The 5,188-nt window shown below is 42.5% G+C and overlaps 1 non-coding gene across 1 annotated transcript; it reads left to right on the top strand.

Annotated features, from left to right (window-relative positions):
* The first annotated feature begins 1,422 nt into the window (after positions 1 to 1,422).
* Positions 1,423 to 1,494, top strand: TRNAE-UUC (transfer RNA glutamic acid (anticodon UUC)). Its single transcript has one exon. It is a non-coding gene; the product is annotated as a tRNA-Glu (tRNA).
* The last annotated feature ends 3,694 nt before the right edge of the window (positions 1,495 to 5,188 follow it).

Here is a 5,188-nt window from a genome sequence, read left to right as displayed (position 1 = left end):
AACTAACTAAGGCAATTGGTCTCTCACGTTGGATATAGATGTTGCCAATGCAAGTTAAGCGCGTAAACGACCTGAAGATTGGTGTTGGCATTAGGAGAAGCAAGCTGATAGTGGAACTAGTGGCATTCCTTTTTCGGATAAGAAAGTGACCTCGCCGGCCCTTCATTTGCCCCTCATCTTTATGACTCAACATCTGTAGCGTCATCGAAGTGTAGCTCGGCAATGAGTACCTTCTCTTCTAGCTCTTCGGTGTGGCTTTCTTTAAAGAGACTTTCCTCCTCTGCAGCTATCTCCTACAAGCTTGTTCTTAGGTTGTATAGTAATGGTCAACAAGCGTGGTCATAAGCTTTGCTTAGTCCATGTTTTCGTAGCCGAAGAAAATGTCCTTTGTTATAGGCTTGTCCTTCTAGTAGCTCTTAGGGTTGCTGAAAGTGTGGATGATTTTCCTTTCCTGCAACGCCTACTCAAAACGTTAAACGTTGAGGGGTCTTTCTATGGAAAAAGTTCTGGTCATGGGGTGGGCAGGGAATGAATGGAATTGATTGTTGCGCGGATTAGCCGCGAAAGAGCTTTACAAGCGGCATTGCCGGATTATCGGAATCGTTTCAATGTGAACATTCCGGTAAGCAGTGCCGAAATGAACTGTAATGGCTATTAGAATTAGAATAGGGTAGACAACTCTTTACTCTTTTCTTACTCTCCTTTAAAGCCTTACTTATTACTTAAAGGGCTAGGTAAAGAGCAAGCAGGAATCTTTCCCAATGCGCTAAGGTTATAGGTCAAAAGCAGATTCGAGCAAAGAGAAGACAGTCTTCTTATCGTTCGTGACCCTTCTCGAAAAAATTCTGTTACATAAGCTCAACAGCTTAAGGGCTACTATATCTCATCCCCACGAGGGAAGATCTAGTGATAGAGGAAAACGCGAGAATGAAGGTTTGTAATGAAGACTATTACACCAGAAAAATCAGTATCTTACCGCGCATCAGCTTGAAGAGCGGCTATCGGAGTCAGGCTTAAGAGAGCCTCCTACCTAGTCAAATACTGAACTGAAAAAAGAAGAATACCATCATCGAGTACTGAATCGGATTCAGAGATCACCAGCCTATCGAACCAAAGGCTGACCAGGCACTTTTGTTGTTGCAGAATTAGACCCCCAATCCAATGGTTACCAGTTGAAGAGAGCGGCTCTCTTGATACGAACCGCTCAGGGTCAAAAAGAAGAATATGCCTGCTTGCGATAGTTGACTGAAGCCAAAACGCGGTTTGCCAACTTTGTCTTGGATGCCCTAATTCATAATGAATAAGCGGAATAGAATAGATGGAAGTAAGAACATAAGAAAGAGGTCGAATTTCGTATAGAAAGAAAACGAACCACTTCTATTCTCGGAGCCCACGGAGCGGTATATGAAGAATGGCTTTTTGGTCCCTTTCGTCCAGTGGTTAGGACATCGTCTTTTCATGTCGAAGACACGGGTTCGATTCCCGTAAGGGATAGGTACTCATTCCCGGCCGCTTTCAGTTAGTGTTCATTGCTGAGTGATCGCTCGCTATCTGGCTGGAAAAGGTGGTCCGGAAGCTTCCTCTCTCCCAGCAAGCAAGACGAGATCACCATTTCTCTCAGTAATGGACTTCCTTGAATTCAAAGCAGGGGATAGCCCCTGTGGGAGTCGAATCTTCAATCAAGCAAGACCGGACAACTGCGAAAGAGCGAATCTTTCCCCTATCTCTAAAGGGGCTTCTTCGATCTCATACTTCGTTTATGTTAGGGTTTCGCCCGTAGCAGGGCAATTAATATAGCGCCTCGTGGTACTCGTGAGAAAGATGAGATAAAGCTAAATAGACTCTCGAAAGGGGGAAGCTTCCTTGTCCTACTCGTCGTCTCCAATCATGACAAGACAGTGGGGTAGTTAAGATCTCTTCGAAGAGGGGGAGCTAATACCTTTCTAACTCGGCACCCACAATCATGGGGTAAAGAACCTCTAAGCATCGACGCCAAAGGACAACTCACTTCCAGCCAAGAATAGGAAAACTCATTACCAAGGGGCAAGGGGTTTAGCAAGCATTAAATGAAGTAGACTCTTTCAGTTTCAGTAAGACCACGCATTCTCTTCGCTTGGGCTCCTTTGCAGCGTCGCAGTCTGCCTGGTCCTAGCTATGAACCTTCCTCAAATCCCTCCTTCAGTTGATGAATCAGTCCCAAGAAAGGCAATTGAAGCTCAGACAAGACATAGACTACCTGAAAGAGGATCTATGTAATAGAGTTGAGGGCTAGGATTAGCAGGCTAAAAGGAAAGAGTGCAATTCAGTGCTCTGAGAGGACGTAGTTCCCTTCGGGAGTGAACCTCTGACTGCGCAGCCATATATAGGTTTGGGGAGATGACGCCCTTTTCTTATATTAACATTTCTTTCTTCTTATATCTTATAGTTGTCTCTTTTTACAGCCTGCTTTCAAACCTCGGTATAACACTGGGCGAAGGCCCCAGAAAACAGATCATTAGACAGGATAAGAGCTGCGATAGTGCACGGCATCGAATTTCTAGGTCACGGACTTCGAATAAAGCCATACTGCTCCGTGGGCCTCAGAAATGGCATGAACGAAAGCACTTGGCGGAGAATACTAAGGCCTTGCTTACCACCACACAGGTTGTTCACGCCGACGCGGGAAATTCACCCACTTTGCCTCGGCTGCTCGATCATCTTCGGCTAGAGCTTTACGATCGAGTCTCTTGCCTCCTATATGGTATATGGCTGCTTCCCCGAAGAATTCCGGATCCAATATTCCACCTTGTACTTCATTAGGCCAGGACTGACATGCCCAAGGCGAATTTGATTTGCCCGTGCGATCGCACGTGTTGCCAACACGCTTCGGAACCGGTTTCAGCCTGGGAATTAGACTAGAATATATAATAAAGACTTCCCATCTCGAGTGGAAAACCCTATCGAGGCAAATGCAAATGGGGGGATAAATATTGAAACTACATTAGCTTCTCGAAATGGATTGAAAGCGAAGGTGAATCCATAGCTCCAACCAAGGAAGGAAGGGTGGACGAGGCAGAACGTGCTACTAGTTCGCTTTAAGGGTTGGTAAGGGTTCCAACTATGACGGAAACCCTAATCTATTTAGCAAGTGCGTATTCGGGAAGGAGATGAACCAAAACAGCAATAACTACAAGGTATGGCTCGTACGAATTTAAGGTTATGCCATTTGGATTAACCAACGCCCGGCTACATTTTCGACTTTGATGCAAGAGGTGCTCCGGGAGTTCCTCGACGATTTCGTGGTGGTGTACCTAGATGACATCGTCATCTATAGCAAGGATATGGAGGAACACATCAAGCACTTGAAGAAGGTGTTCCAAGCATTGCGGGAATTCGAAAGAAAAATCATTATTGAGCGTCCAAGACCATACATATTGATAGATAGGACTGGTATTTATTTGTTCAATAGAAAAATTAGTTGAAAAAATCATGACTAGACTTAACAATAAAATAGTCGGAAGAGTGCACAGACGATGCAAATTTTTTGTTGCTGTCGGAAAAAGAAGAAGTCCTACTCCTATTAACATAGGAACTGGAAGTGGAATGAAAGGTATGATCCACCCATATTGATATGTCTGTTCCATCAATTTTTTTGAATTCTTTTGAACGACCTTTCCCCCATAGACATATGAATAGAAAAAGATATTTTGATTTCCACTGTAATTTTGAAAATTAATGTTTAAATGTCCTTCAAAAGTAAGTAAATAGGTCCGAAACGTATAAAATGCGGTTAATCCCGCCGTGATCCAAGCTATTATTGCGAAAATAGGCGAATACAACCAACTATCATCAAGAATTTCATCTTTTGACCAAAAACAAGCAAGAGGTGGAATACCACAAAGAGAAAATGTACCTAATAAAAAGAAGTTTTGGTAATCGGTATATGCTTTGTTAAACCACCCATAAAAACCATATTCTGATTTTATCGGGGAAATAGCCAACAATACTTTCCATTGAATGAATAACAGATCCAGACCCTAAAAAGAATAATGCTTTTGAATAAGCATGAGTAATCAAATGAAATAAAGCACTTCGATAAGACCCGATTCCTAGAGCTAGCATCATATAACCCAATTGAGACATTGTTGAATAAGCTAAACCCCTTTTAATGTTTTTAATGTCTTTTTGAGCAAGAGCTAAAGTAGCTCCTAATAATATCGTAATTATGCCTATCAAGGAGATGAAATCCATTATATTTATATAAGGTATAACTATAAAAAGAGGAAGAAGGCGAGCTACAAGAAAATACCCGCTGCTACCATAGTAGCGGCATGGATAAGAGCCGAAATAGGAGTGGGACCCTCCATAGCATCAGGTAACCATACATGAAGCGGAAATTGTGCGGATTTAGCAACTGCACCAGCAAATAATAGAACAGCACACAAAGTAACAAATAGAGAATTGACTTGATTATTGGAAACCAAGTTATTAACCATTTCGAATAAATCCCGAAATTCAAAACTACCTGTTATCCAATTATCCAAAAAAGACCAAAAATTCCTAATAATAAACCAAAATCGCCCACACGATTTGTTACAAAAGCTTTTTGACAAGCATTTGCTGCAAGAGGTCGTGTGAACCAAAACCCTATTAATATTAATAGATAGGAACACATTCCAACCAATTCCCAAAAAATAGAAATTTGTATCAAATTGGAACTAGTAACTAATCCCAACATGGAAGTACTGAAAAAACTCATATAAGCAAAAAATCTCAAGTATCCTTGATCGTGAGCCATATAATTATCACTATAAATAAGAACCATAATTCCACAGTAGTGATTAATATTGAACTAATAGAAGTAAGTGGATCGATCAAATAGCCGAATTGCAAAGACAAGTGCGAGTTTGGGCTACAAGAGGTCGGGTTCTTAGGCCATGTAGTCGGAAATGGCAAGAAAGATGGAGGCGGGGAAGATCAAAGCCATTGTTGATTGGGAACCCCAAGTCGGCATCGGAGTTACGCTCTTTCCTTGGCTTGGTAAATTACTACCGCGGTTCATCAAGGGACATTCGTGATCACGGCGCCGTTAACCAATATGCCCCGGAAGGACAAGGCGTGGGAATGGACACAAGAATGTATGAGGGCCTTTGAACAACTAAAGGAGGCGGTCACGAGGAACCGGTACTCGCACTACCCGACTTCACCA

This window comes from Andrographis paniculata, unplaced genomic scaffold (assembly GCF_009805555.1).
Source record: "Andrographis paniculata isolate CXL003 unplaced genomic scaffold, ASM980555v1 Contig263END, whole genome shotgun sequence".
Lineage (NCBI taxonomy): Eukaryota > Viridiplantae > Streptophyta > Magnoliopsida > Lamiales > Acanthaceae > Andrographis > Andrographis paniculata.
The sequence above is the reverse complement of the archived record's forward strand: the minus strand, read 5'-3'. Positions and strand labels throughout refer to the sequence as shown.